Source organism: Chiroxiphia lanceolata, chromosome 22 (genome assembly GCF_009829145.1).
Source record: "Chiroxiphia lanceolata isolate bChiLan1 chromosome 22, bChiLan1.pri, whole genome shotgun sequence".
Taxonomy (NCBI): domain Eukaryota; kingdom Metazoa; phylum Chordata; class Aves; order Passeriformes; family Pipridae; genus Chiroxiphia; species Chiroxiphia lanceolata.
This window is the reverse complement of record NC_045658.1, coordinates 6226448-6240720: the sequence shown is the minus strand read 5'-3', so window position 1 is coordinate 6240720 and position 14273 is coordinate 6226448. Positions and strand designations below refer to the sequence as shown.

General features: G+C 46.3%; 1 long non-coding RNA gene across 1 annotated transcript; it reads right to left on the bottom strand.

Moving 5' to 3' along the window:
* Positions 1–11550: 11550 nt before the first annotated feature.
* Positions 11551–14114, bottom strand: LOC116797429. The gene is made up of 3 exons (XR_004360656.1): positions 14082–14114; positions 13173–13268; positions 11551–11690 (listed from the first exon to the last, which is right to left on the bottom strand). It is a non-coding gene; the product is annotated as an uncharacterized LOC116797429 (long non-coding RNA).
* Positions 14115–14273: the final 159 nt, after the last annotated feature.

Below are 14273 nucleotides of genomic sequence, written 5' to 3'. Positions count from 1 at the left end.
AAGAGGGCAGTCCCTCCCTGCTCGGTGGGAGCAGCGGCTCGGGAAGGGATGATCCTGCTGCGGGAGGATGGGAATAACCCCACGGTTTGATTTCCCGGCCCTCCCCTGCACAGCGCTCCTGCTTTGGGGTGCGCCAAACTGTGTCCCTTTGCTTTGGGGGGATGGAAAACCCCAACCAAACCCCAAATGCCCCTGACTTCCCAGGAATAAGGGCATAATCTGGGGTTTTCTCTCCACCTAAGGAACAGCCTCGTGTCTTGCCCAGGCTCTTGCTTTATAACGTGGTTCATTACCTCAAACAGGAGCTTTGTTCACATCACTCCTGCCCCCGTCAGCCCGTGGGGACACAGCCTTTCTCTGCACACCACAAGCAGCTCAGTGTTTTCCTCAGTGATGGCTCAGCCCTTTATCTCAGCCATCTGACCCCTCACGGGGTGGGATCACAGCCTTGGGGGCAGATCCCCCCACCATGGTCATTATTTACACCTTCACAAGTTCCCTCAGCCCAAAGCACTGCAGAGGTCACCTCCCTCCAGACAGAAAGATCACGACGAGGGGATTTACAAATTCTCTTTGAATCCCTGCAGCAAACACAGAACTCTCCCCACCCTGAGAATGGTTTATTTTTGTGTAGGAAACCCAGTCCATCAGTTAGAACCACTGTCCCATGGGGGAACAGCGAGAGCAGAGGACCCCTGAAGGAACTGATGTCAGAACAGAGGATGGAAAGGCTGCTCTCCTGAATCCTCGTCTACACAGCTGGAAAATGTTGCTCCCAGCTGCCTTACATAAGGCTAAATAGCAGGAATTAGGATGGAAAAGTGATCACCTGGGCTGTTTCTGTTTAATTGGATAAGTCAGAGAGAGTTCCTTGTTGTTCATGCCTGTAGCTGGGTGTGCAGAGGGGAAGGAGGGGAGGCAGGACACGGATTTGACTGATTCCAAAGCCTCACTTCCACAAGGAAGCAGGTTTAAAAAGAACACCAAGTGGGAGGTTGGTCCCCCAGCAGGTTATAGGCTCAGCTGGGTGGAGGGTCTAAGAGTTCTGATTTGTCAGGCTGCTGGTTTTCTCCATCCCTGGATCTCTTCAGGCCTCACCATATCCACACCAGCTTCGTGCCACCTCGAAGGGAAAAGCCCCTCTCTGTGAGTACCCAAAGTGCATTTTCCATCGTGGTTTGTGTTTGCTCCTCAGTCTGGCACTGTTCACGTGCAGTTTTTCTCCTCTCGTGTGCCCAAAATGATCATTTTGCCAGTTGCTTTCTGTTGTCCTTTGCTGGCTGTGTGACAGGGCCTGTGCTGGGGAGCTGGGCTGCTGGAGGGGTTGGAGCCTCCAGCCCTGCCTCTCCTCTCACACACACACTCCCAGCACGAGCACTTGTGCTCTGAAAGGAAACGCAGACGTGGAAGTAAATTGCCTCAATAATTCATGGGCTTTATAGCCCAGAGCAAATTATACCTTGGCTCTGTCATGAAATTCGGGTTGCAAATCCCTTTATGGCCAAGCTCGTTAACCATCCAAGGAAAGTGGTACCTCTGCAATGGCTTTTCTAATTGATGCATTATGATCTTTGGAGAGCATTAAGTGGTAAACCTGCAGCATCCAGAGCGAGGCATCAGCAGGGGCTGGGCACAGGGAGAGTCAGAGAAAACCCATTTCTTTGTCTGGCTGTCCTCAAATAGCTCAGAGGAAGGTTTGGTTGGGTTGGTTTTGAGCTGCATTTCATCTTTACCAGCTGCAGTTTTTTGAGGGAAAAGGATCCCTCAGCTGTGCCAGTGCTGAGGGTGGGACACTGGGACACACGGGCAAAACCTGCTCACTTGGGGACAAAACACCTCTCCCCGATCACTTTGCGGGTTCTTGGCTGTCTCCTGGCTCTCATTCTAACCATCTTTACCTGGTGGAGCCCTTTTCGCTTAGGGAGGGCACTGACTAATTTTGCTGCAAATAGCAGAGGTTCTTCCCTTCACCCACAATTAAAATTCAAACTGTGAGAGAAGCCTTGGAATCCTACTCAGAGCAGACGATGAGAACAAGGTATCACAGGGGAATTGTGCTCTAAAAACTGGAGAAGACAATGAATGTTTTATGAAATTCTGCATCCTAAGGTCAATGAACAAAAAAGGCTGAGGCGCAAAACCACGTTGCTGGGAAAACATTTTGTTCTGGTCAGTCAAAATTTAGAATACAAAATGCCAGAGCTCTTTTTAATCTTCCTGGGAGGAAAGAAGGGCCTGTAGAAAAGAACACAGACTTTAAAAGGGTTTTGGTTGTTGGGGTTTTTTTGTTGTTTGGTTTTTTTTTTTAGAATAACACCTTGGGCACTTGGAGAGAGGAAAAAATCCATTTCTATTTTGAACGTAGAAATTCCTGAATCTGCATTACGGAGTTTGATTTTTTTACTCAGTTTTTACTGTGCTTTCCCAAGTAGCTCAAAAAGGAGGCAAAAAAAAGAAGGGCCTGATGTTGAGTTCCCATGTGTGCATTGCTTTTTCCCTTTCCAGTTTATGGCAGAACCTCCTTCCTTCCACCCACAAGGGAGGAAGGGCAGTGCCAAGGTCCAGGTACTGCCCTGGGACCCCCAGTGTGCCACTGGTCTGGAAACAGGGACTGTGGCACTGCCTTTTCCTGCAGGGAATTTTGAGGATGAATACTTGGAGCGTGGGCAGGGCTGTCATAATGAACTACAGGTACAGTCAGAGCATGATGAACTTTGTGTGGGACATGAAGTGCAGGGAAAAAACCTCCCCACTCCCTCCCCCTCTTAAGGGGGGAGATCCAGAGAAGAACCCAGGGCTGAGTGTGAGATTTAGAAAGAGCCCCTGGACTTCAGGTGCCTAATCCAGACATCACCACAACATTCCTCGCCGAGGGGAGAGGAGCAGGAAGCTTTGTTCAGCTCCATGGGGCAAGAAACGTCCTTTCCCCCCTGAGCAGTGTCCTTTTAACCCAGCAGCTCCTGCGGGAGGGAGCTGTCAGACACCCCCAGGGCAGGAGGCAGAGCGGGGCTGTTCTGCCCCCACACCAGGTCACTCCGGCTGGGCTGGAAGGCAAGAGGGCTGCGAGGAGCCAGGAAACCAGACGGCCACGAAAACAAACACGCCGGGTGTATTTGGGGAAGGTTTCCCTCTGGCTGTTCCCAGCAGATGGGGGCAGTGAGCCGGAGTGGCCGTGGGAAGGTCGGCTTGTTCCACACTTATTTCACTTAAAGGCTTTTTCACCTTGATAAAAGGCCCTGTACCTGCTGTAAAGTACCAGTTTGGGCCATCTGGGATATATATTCTGTTATTTTCCACTGTAATAATCAGGGGAAAAATCTGTAGTAATGAGTAGGGCTCTCTTTCAATCAAGAAACATCCTGGAGTGTGACAGACTCCAGCCCTGCCACTGATATCCTGGGCATCCAGATCTGCACCAATTTCAATGTCTCTGCCTCTAGTTTCCATTGGCAAACACTTCTGGGATCACAGGGGTTGGAAGGGACCTTTGGCCATCCTCTAACCCAGCCCCCTGCTCAGCAGGGCAGCTTGCTCAGCAGAGCCCTGCCTGCTCCAGCTCTGAATTCCCCAAGGATTCGGATCTCACTGCCCCTCGGGGCAACCTGTTCTACTTCTGACCACCCTTAGAGTGAAAGGAGCCTTCTGAACGGGATTTCCTGTATTTTAGGTTGTTCCCACTGCTCCTCACCCTGGCAGTTGGTTGATAGATCCCTCCTGAACCACCTCATCTTGAGGCCCAGGACCCCCAGCTTGCTCATCCTCTCCTTGTACATCGGATGCTTCAACCCCTTAACCATCAGAATATTTAACCACATCTTTTCTCCAACTTCTCTCAGTCATTCAGGAATTTCCCCTTAATTTCACCCACGGAATGTGGGCCCAGAGGAAAGCCCTGCAGGGAGCAGAGCTGGGTCCCTGTGCCTGTCCCCTGGGGCTGTGGGTTACTGCACTGCTCACCCTGACCTTGCATCATCTCCCACAGCCAGAGCTGGCCACGAGCCATTCCAGCAGCCACCTCTGGGTGCTGCTCAGCTGTGTCCCAGAGGGGAGAAAACCGGCAAGATGAAATCAGAGAGAGCAGAGGAGAGAGGGGAGATGCACCCACAGGAACTGTGTGATCACAAATGGAGCAGCTGCTGGGAAGCAGGGAAAATAAATGCAACCTTCCTCCTGCTTTGCCCGGTGCTTTGGGGTGGAAGGTGCTCTGTAAATCCCCCTCCTGTGGGACATTGTGCTTTAGAAGCACAGGAAATTGCCTGGATTAAAAAAAAAGAACGTAAGGAATAATGCTCTTCCAGGACAGAAAAGGAAGACCTATTTCCCTTCCTTTCTCTAGTTTTATTGTCACCAACAAGAAAACTGTATTTCATCAGAGCATGGCCTTGCTCCCACGGGTTTCAATCAAAATGGTCACTGATGAAAAATACTTGCCCTTGTTTTCTTGTGTGAATTGTAGCCAGTGATACTGTAAACCCAGTGCTGTGCTGGAATAATAATGAAGAAGAATCGAAGTTTCTGATTGATTCCTACCTCTTGATTTCCTAACATATCCTGCTATTTTAGGTACAAAACCTATGCCCCACAATCTCCAAGCTTTAATCTTTAATTGACGTGCAAGATGCTGGCAACACGCGCCAACAGAATTAGAGAACAGAAAAAAACCAGGATAACTTGAGCATCTGTGGGATTAGTTTGGTGACTTCTTCATCCATTTATAATTAGAAAACATAAAACTGCAAGTGTGTACATGTGTCTAATCAGCTGATGGCTCTGTTACACAGCCCTTCTGACCTCTCTTCCCTTTCTGTGCTCACACCTTGTCCTTCCAGGTGGCCACGAGGAGCTCCTTCTCTTTGTACCTCGGTTTGTGGGGTCACTCACCCACGGCCCCGTGACTAATCCTCACACCCCAACTGGCTACTTTGAGTCTGAAACAACATTCAGAGAAATGAAACTAAAAAAGGAGGAGTTTCTGAGCAGACAGGAGACAGGGTGGGGGGTGGAAGAGGCAACAGCCAGGTCCAAAAATCAGTCAGGTGGTTCCTGGGCTTCACAGCAGCACGTGAATCTCTAGTCACAGGTGTGGATGTAGAAGGGTCTGTCTTCAAATCTTGCATGTCTGAGTTCCAGTGATTCACATCCAAAGCTGTTGCTGCATTGTCTTGAACTCAGGGAAGGTTCCAGCCTAAAATCTCTGTCACAGGAAGTTCAGCTTCCTCTCCAGATTTCCTTCCTCCACCTCCTTACATGCAGAGCAGCAGGGAACACACTGGAGCCTCGCCGGGCCTTGAGAGCTCTTGAGGCTGCAGAGCAGTGGGAGTTTGGAGCCAACACCTTCAGCTGGAGTGTCCCAGGGGGGCAGCACAGACCAGGGGTTCTTGGTGCCAACACCGTGTCCCCAAAACCTCCTCAGCTGCTGAGCTGTGGTTTGGAACTGCACCCAAAGCTGCCCCCAGTCCATAATCACAGATGATCACTGTGGGTACAGGTGACTCTGGGTGACATCCATCCCATTTCCACAGGGAATTGGGTAAAGCTGTTATCCGTGGCAGTGGGGAATTTGCCCATAATGTAAATTCGTTACAAATGCAAGAAAAACTATGGAAAGCCAGGTATGGATCATGTCAATGCCTAAGATATCACGAATTTTAAAGGGCTAAATTCACTTCTTAGATTTTTATCTAGGCTTTGGTGTCCTTTAAAAACAGCTTGCTACACACCAGGCCAAGGGCCAGGCAGTCCAGTTGTCACAGAATCCCAGAACATTCTGGGTTGGAAGGGACCCACAAGGATCACTGAGTCCAGGTCAAGTGAATGGCTCATATAGGGGACTGAACCCGTGAGTTTGAACCAACTGAGCTCATCTCGGGGTCAAGCTTGAGCCTCAAACTAAAACAGGCAGGAAATCTGTGAATGGCACTATAGCTGGAGGCTGGTGTTAAGTTTGGGAGAATGGTGATGCCTGAGTGTGTTAGAAACCTCAGTGTGCAGAAACAGGCCCTGAGCTGTGTGTCTGTGCCCGTGCAAAGCCCTCAGGGGGATCTCAGCAGCAGTATCTCCACAGAGTGAAGCCCTCACTAGAGCTGAACTGAGCTGGCAAGGCACTGGTGCAGCTCTCTATGCTTCCAGTTTTGGAATCTGCCTGTGGAGCTGTCTCTGGGATGTGTGGCTGTGCTACCAGAGCTCCAGTGCACGGTGTACACGTTCCCTACAAAAATTCCCTCCTACTCTGACAAACCCAGCGTGCTGTACTGGCAGAGTGTGTGTGACTAAGCTCCTCCAAGCAGAGTTTATTCCATCACCAGCCCATCTCCTGAACAGAATGTGCCATACTGGGGGAAAAGAGCAGAGGCAGCCCCTGCTCCTGTCCCTGTCCCCAGCACAGCTGGAGCAGCCCCCGTGGAGCTGCAGCGTGAGGGGGAGCCTGCACAGCTCATCCTTGCCCCGAGCCACAACACGGGCTATTCTGGGCTGGGAAGAGGACAGGCAGGGAGCTACAGCTCTGTCAGTCCCCTGGATGGAGTGTTTCTGTTCCCAAGATCTCCTCTCCCTGCTGCACACAAGTGCCCAGAGCCGGGTTCAGCTGCAGCACAGGCTCAGCAAAGCCATTACTGGAAATAACCTCCCCTGTCTCTCCAGCCAGGGCAGAGCGTGCCCTTGGATCCCATCTGACAGCTTTCCCGGGAGACACGTGTTCCCAGCGCCCAGCCTCCCACCAGGCTGGAAAAACATCCAACCTGGAGGCACAGCCAGGGCAGTCACCTCGGTGCCCAGTGCAAGGGCTGGCCTGGGGCAGCAGGGAGGGCTGAACACCCACATTATTCACACCAGAGAGAGGAACCAGGAGGGTCACTGAGCTGCAGTGAGCAGGAGATTAATAAATAATAAATAGGAGCAGCATCAATTACCAGTGCCAAAGGGGGATGCTGTATCTGGATGCAGTTCTGCTGACTGGGGCATATTGGTAAACCACAGAGTGCTTTTAGCTTCCACCCCGACATTAATTTTGGCACTGGAAAGAGGTTTTATTAAAAGCACTGAAAATGTCATTCATCTCTATTCCTACTGCATTTGTTACGAGGATTTAAACCCCGATATGGAGCTATGGGGAGATGCAAGAATTGAAATGGACTCATCTGATCATAAAAATAAATGAAACCTTAAACAGAAGCTCACGTTTTAAACGGTGAGAAGCACATTTGTGTTATTATATTTCTAGTACTGTAAGGTGGTACTGATATGACCTGTTTTTCAAGGTTGTTTTTTTTCTCTAAGGTGTTCTTTTTAAATCCTTTTGCAAACCAAATTATCTGTAGGTACGTTATGACAGCAGCCCACAATCCATAGGGAAAAAAAAAATTAAATAAAAGGTAGGAATGTGGAGAAATGAAACCATTCAATTACTGTTTCAAAATATTAAATTCAGAGGAAACAAATCTATTCTCTGAAGCACTATCCAGTAACCTAAGCTGTTCAAAATACTGCTGTAAGTTCACTTATTCAAAATTGTCCCCATGTTTTGTGCTCATTCATGGTGACATGTGACCATTGGGGAAAGGGGGTGGCTAATGTTACTTTGACTATTTTTTAATGTATCCCTTGACCCTTTTGAAATTCTTAGTCCAAACCTGTTTGTGTTTTAAGGTTTACCAAAATATTTCCCATCAAAATTATTTCTCCAATAAATGTTTTGGCTCGACTAAGCAAAAATATACATGTAGAGGGGCTTAATTTTTTCCAGCACATCGAATTGTCTTTGTATAAAGACTCAGTTTTTCATGTTGTTTAATTACTAATACATTAATTTTTCCCAAGAAACTTCCCACTGGCTGAAACACACACAGATATTTCCACATCCTGGAAAATACCCAAGAAAGATTCCAACTTTTCTTGTCCTGTATTTGCTGTTTGGAAACATGAATTTTATAAGCACGTTCTTTCTAGCAGGTGCTCACAAGAAAGGGGTTTGCAGAATTAGGATCTTTGCTGACAAGTGTCCGGGATTTGGGATATTGTCTGTATTTGGGATATTGTCTGGGATTTGGGATATTTGCTGTACCAGAATCCCAGAGGTCCCATGAAAGTTCTCTTTTTGTAACTCAGAACGACCCACCCTCCCCTTGTTCAAGGGACATGAACTTCCCCAGGAGTGTCGAGCTTGGCTGCAAGTTCTTTCCTTCTGAACTGTATTTTGCTCAGTCCCAGTACATTTTCCCAAATAAATACTTTCTCTTGGAGTACAGGATGTAACTATTACTGAATCTTACATTACTAGCTATTGCAATTAAATTAATAACTATTGAACTTTCTAAGGACCCCTTATCCCTTTTCTTTGCTGCAATTAGGCTTTGTTTGACTAAACAGAGATTCTCCAGGGACTGTGGTACAAGTCTCCTGACCCTAAATATTTTTGCTTCATGAATGCAGTTTTTGTTGCCTGGATTCTCTCCCTCAGCTGCAGGTAAGGCTCTCAGAGAGCAGTGCTCTCCTCAGTAATTCCAGTGTTTGGGAGCAGCTTCCCCAGGACATACACCTGCTTTCCAAAGCTGCTGGCAGGGATGGAAGAATGTTCTCTGGGAACCTGACACGTAGCTGGGTAAGCAAATCCTTTCTGTGTCTGAAGGTGTGTTTCACCTTCAGCACTGCTCTGGTGTGCCTGGCACCATGGAAAGTTCAGCAGCCAGGCTGAATTCTCAGGGTGGATTTTAAACTCAGCATCTCCTGGGTGCCAGTTGTTTTTCTGTTAGTTGCTCAGTAAGACAATTAACCCCTTGAGGAAAGCCCCTTTAAATGGGGAAATATCAGGCTTTAAGCTTTCACTCCAACTGCTTAATCAGCATCCATGCAACTGAAATGTTCCTTACCAGATGACTTAGAGGGTGACCTACACGTGTGCAGCTGGCTGGGTGCACATGTGTGTGTTTGCAGAACTGTAGAACCTGATTTCTAGGATTATTATAACGTTATTGTTGCTATCACATTATTTCCCAGGAGCACTTTTAAAAGCCAAGCTACAGCTTGCAAATTTAATGGTACAGCACCAAATGTAAACCCGTAACACACACCTGAGTACTAGAAGAACCAGCACAGGGAGGAGAGCTCTGATACAATTCTGATTGTAGGGGAAAAAAAACCCACCCAAACCCCAAATCTTCTGGCTCTCCCAATGTGGGTTTGCATAAAGAAAAGGGGGAAAAAAGGAGAATTGGTGGCTGGGAAGTGTACAAACAGGCTTGGACCAACCTTAAGGCACCTGTATATGTTTCAAGGTTAGAAGATGAAGAACAAATAAAGGATCAGAGCAGAGCTGGCTCCCAGCAGAGTTCTGCATTTTGTTGAACAAATATTCATATTGATCACAAACCTGCATATTTGTACCATGCTGTAGGAATTTAGCACAGTATAAAATTCTGGTGCTGACTGCAAGGGAAACTAGATCCAGGTTCCACCAACCCCAGCATTTCATCTCCCTTCTTTCCACCAGCTGCCCAGGGTTAGTGGCTCAGTAATTTCACATCATTGTCCCTCAGTTCCCATGGAGTGACTCGCAAAGTCTCTCAGCAATTCTGAGCCAACTGTCCTTGAACCCACCTGAGATCAACCATCCCAATCCTCACCACAGGTAAGAAGTTCAGGATCATCTCCCTGATGATCATTAGTTAGGAACTCAGGTGTATGGACTCTGCTGCCTTTGTGTCCTGAATTACATGCAGCCTCTCAGAAGCAGTTCCCCTCACCTTAAAACGCTGTCAATTATATTCTCCTCAGACTCCAACAGTTTTGCTAATTTTATGTGATGTTCTCAGAAGTCGTTTAAAATAACTCTTTTGTTCCATAATAACAGGGAAAGCGAAAGAAACTGTGAGAATGCAGAATGTAACTAAGGAGACTGAGCTACTCCTACTTTTTGCTCTGCCTGCCCTCCCTGAGCATTTCTGTTCAGTGTGCTTGTACTGATTTATTTCCTTTAATGAACCATCTTGATATTCTGCTACCTGGGTCCTTCCTCGGGAAGGAGCAGCCATGGTTGTCATTCAGCTGTTAAAGAACTGGCAAATAACAGCAGGTTGGAACAGTTCTGAACCAGGGTTTGAAAAATAAAACGATGGTTAAGAAAAAAGAGTTCTGAACAGACTCGGGAAGGAAGCTGAAATTTAAACATTGTAAAAGCTTCATTTAATTTGGGTGGGAAGTCGGGAGAAACGAGGGCTCTGCATTGCTTTTGGGACCAAATGGAGAACTGCAAACTGGATCAAACTCACGGGAATGTCCCTGTGGATCTCTCCAGGTTTAACAGAATGCACACCACAGCAATCAAAGGACACACAGGCAGGTAAATTATTATGGAAGGGGAGACAGTGCTGGTGTGATTCTGGGATATGAGCTGGTCCTTGGAATTATTATTTTGAGCAAGTCTATTAGAAACACTTACCTGAAGTCACAAATAGAGAAAGAAAGAGGGAAAACATAATTATTTATTACTTCAGCAGTATTCTTAATCCACCTGAGGAGTTATGGAATTTTGAGAAGTGCTGATCTTTCACCTTTTCTTTACAGAGCATAATGTACACCCTAATGGTGACAGTCCTTCAGAGATCAGGAGCATCTTGAGTTACCATAAGAACCATGCAATACATTGCAATACAACAACAATATGTAAATTTTTTTATGGCAACAATGCTATTTGCATGCAAAAAACCAATTTATAAAGTGGGACTGCCTGAAGATTCACCTCACTCAGGATGCTCCCTACAAAGGGGTTAATAACAGCAGCTGATTGAGAAAAAGGGGCAAGAAATTTTGCAACCGAGGACTATGGAGCAACCTGCTCACAGAGCTTCTTTACATCTCACCCAAGCTTCAGGAGAAAAACTGCTATTTTTGTGTGAGCTGACCCAGTCCTGGCCCGTGTGGAAGCCCCAGGTTTGAGAAATGTCACCATTTGGTGAAATTCTGCGAGTTACCTTTATTTCAGGTGTTTTGATTTGCTTTGGCTACACCAGCTGCCAAGTGGCCCAACAAAAAAACCATAATATTTGGGTTTGTCAGTTAGTTGTCTGTACTAGATCTTCAGGTTTTAGCAGATCTTTTCAGCTAGAATTTTAGTTACAAACAGTATTTTTGTAGTATGCAGAAGCAGAGCAAGTCATACAGTCCATTTATTTCTGGTGACCTGCACACTTGTCCACTGAACTACAAACCAGGGCAGTTTATGGACCTGTGTGCACGTGCAAGGAAAGGAAGGTTAAAAATTAAAAAGAAATTTAAAAAAAATAAAGATAATGCACAGCACAGGGCCGTGTGAGGGCATCAGAACAAACCACTGCAATGTGAGGCTCTTCTGACAGATTTTAAAACGCAGCAAAACTGATTTGTCCAGTGAGATTTGCAAAGCAAACCCCACCCAGCCCACGTGGAACAACCCTCCCCTCTGCAAACAACCACTTCCAGTCCTCATAATCCCGCTCCCGAATAGCAGGATAACTGTGTATCAATCAACATTTTCACTGGAGAACAAGATATAACTGAGTCACTGCATCAGAAACAGGAACTGTTGCAACAGTTGTGTTTTTACAAAAGGAGAGGTGTGGTGGAAGCATTAGCTCTGTGTACGTGTGGGAGAAACACTTTGGATAGTTCGGTTTCCTTACCCAAATTCCATGGATTTGAGGGCATGGCAGAGCACAGACCTGTGGGGCAGAAACACCTGTCAGCTCTCAGAAAACAGAGAATGCACAAAAATTGGGATGCAAGAAAATGAGAGATTCCTAGGAGAGGATAAGGTCTGAATGGGTGGTTTATTTTTAAAAAAATCCCTGTATTTAGGTACTATAATTGTCCAACTACTAAAAGCATGTAAGGGAAATATAAGGAAGGGAAATATAAGGAAGAAAAGCAGTAAGTATTTGTATGATAAGGAATGTGCAATGAGAAAAAAGCATGCATTAGTTTTTAATGGTATACTTTATAATGACATTATACTTTATAATGACATAATTTATTATATAATTAATTCACACAACAATTCTTCTAACAAAATCTCAGTGCGACCACTTTCTAGAAGTAACAAAATGTGATTTTCTCTTTGTTATGAACCTCAGAATGTTATTGTTGTTCACTACACAGATTTTTTTTCTGTATGATCCAGCATCAGGTAAAGATTTTCCACAAAATCTGATAAGACACATGAATTTTCCTTTGCAAAACAGGGATTTTTCTCTTCCTCTCTTCCTTTTTTTTTCAATCCTTTGTGTATATAATTTTTTTTCCCTGATGTAGCAAGTGGTCATTCTTTTCCTCACAAATTGTGGTGTATTCCCAAGAGGGTATTTCAATCTCTGCTAAGCCTAAAAGCAATCTCTAACTTAAAAAAAAAATCATGCAACTTGCCTCCTATAAATCTCCCTGAGATTTTATGACTTAAATGTTGTGTGTAACTGCTTTTAAAATCTCCAGAAAACTTTGCAAATATCTAATTAACTTGTGGTGTTTCTTAAGCACTGAGATTTAATCAGTGTTTTCCAGATGGGAGTGCTGGATGAATCTCTGGCCTCAAGAACATTGACATTCCCATCTGCATACATGTGGTTCCACAGATTTTAGTGGGATAATTCCTGTCCACAATGCACATGTACATGTATTTCTTTCAGGGGTGGAAGAGAAGTTATTTCCCCACGGTTACTGATGGAATACAAGCAATTTGGGACAATAATTCAAGAATAATTTATTCTAATGTCAGGAAACTTCTTGTTTTGCTATTTGTAAATCTCAGGGTGACAAATTAAAGCTTTGGTGCATCAAAAATGTTACTTAAAAACAAACATTTGATTATTGCAAAACCAAGGTTTAACCACACCAGGATCTAACAGTTTTTCATAACAGACAACCTGAATAATAGCCAACCCACTTTCCTAGAGTTTAATTGGCAAACCTGCTCTTTCCCTTACTAATTACAGGTAACCACACCTCCCTTCAGAAAGCACGACAGCAAGGAACAGTTTGGTTTAAATTCTGAAGAAGCAAGAATCTTCTAGGGGGAGAGTTTGCAGGAAAAGCAGCCAGGTAATGTCAACTCTTTAACAAGGTATAAATAAATAAGGGGGGACACCCCCCCCCCCCAGATTTACCCTGTTGGAAGAGGAAAAGTGATGCAATACTGTATGAATACTTACTTTTCAATATTAATTAGGGTTTCAGTATATGAGTTGTGGTGTGAAATGATCCCATCTTGGAAACATCTCTCCTGCCTGGTTTATGTGAGGCCCAGTCTGTAAGACAGAAATTGCAATTTTTTTTTTAATGCTAATTAATTTTCTCTACTTTCTCTTCTGTGCAAACCCTTCCAGACCAGTGATGGATGTTGTGAGGAGAATATGAAAAGCAGGCTCTGGAAGCTTTGGCTGCGAGAGCACCTTTATTGCCAACACTGGGAAAAGAGAAGTTCTAAGCTACGGGATTGCCACTCATCAAGTTCCTGAGGGAAAGATCACAGAATTGTGGAATAGTTGGGGTTGGAAGGGACCTTTGGAGATCCTCCAGTCCAACCCCTCTGCCCAGGCAGGGTCAGCTGGAGCAGGGGACACAGGGACACATCCAGGGGAATTTGGGATGTCTCCAGAAGGGGCCACCTCCATGGAAAGAAGTTCTGCCTCGTGCTGAGGCGGAACTTGTTGTGTTTTATTTTATGGCCATTGCTCCTCATCCTGTCCTTGGGCACCACTGAACAGTCTGGCACCACCCGCCTTGGAGATATTTGTATGGATTGCTCAGATCCCCTCTCAGCCTTCTCTTCTCTGGACTAACCAGGCCCGACTCCCACAGCCTTCCCTCACAGGATGGGATACCAAGGTATTTATTGCTTTCCAGCCCTCTGCGAGCAGCATTTGAAGGCCTGTGGCCCTCCCTTCCCACCCTTGTGGGAACCCTGGGCAGCCCCGAGCCCTCCCGTTCCACACGCTGAAGGAGCCCCGTGTCTCTGCCTGCCCTGCGCTCCGTGCCAGCCCTCCGCTCCCGCACCACCATCCGCGGGGCTGTTCCGTGCCTTTTTTATTTTTTTTTTTTTTTTTTTTTTTTTTTGTTACCCACCAGGCTCTCGCAGCCTTTTTTTTTCTTTTTTTTTTTTTTTTCTCCCTTCCCGGCCTGCAGGGCCGGCGGGGCGGCCGCGAACCCTCCTCGCTCCGCCCGCCCGCGCCCTTTGTTCGCGCTGAGGGGGCGGGAGCGCGCGCGCAGGGCGGGAAGCGGGAGCGCGAGGGAGAGCGAGAGCGCGCGCGCGT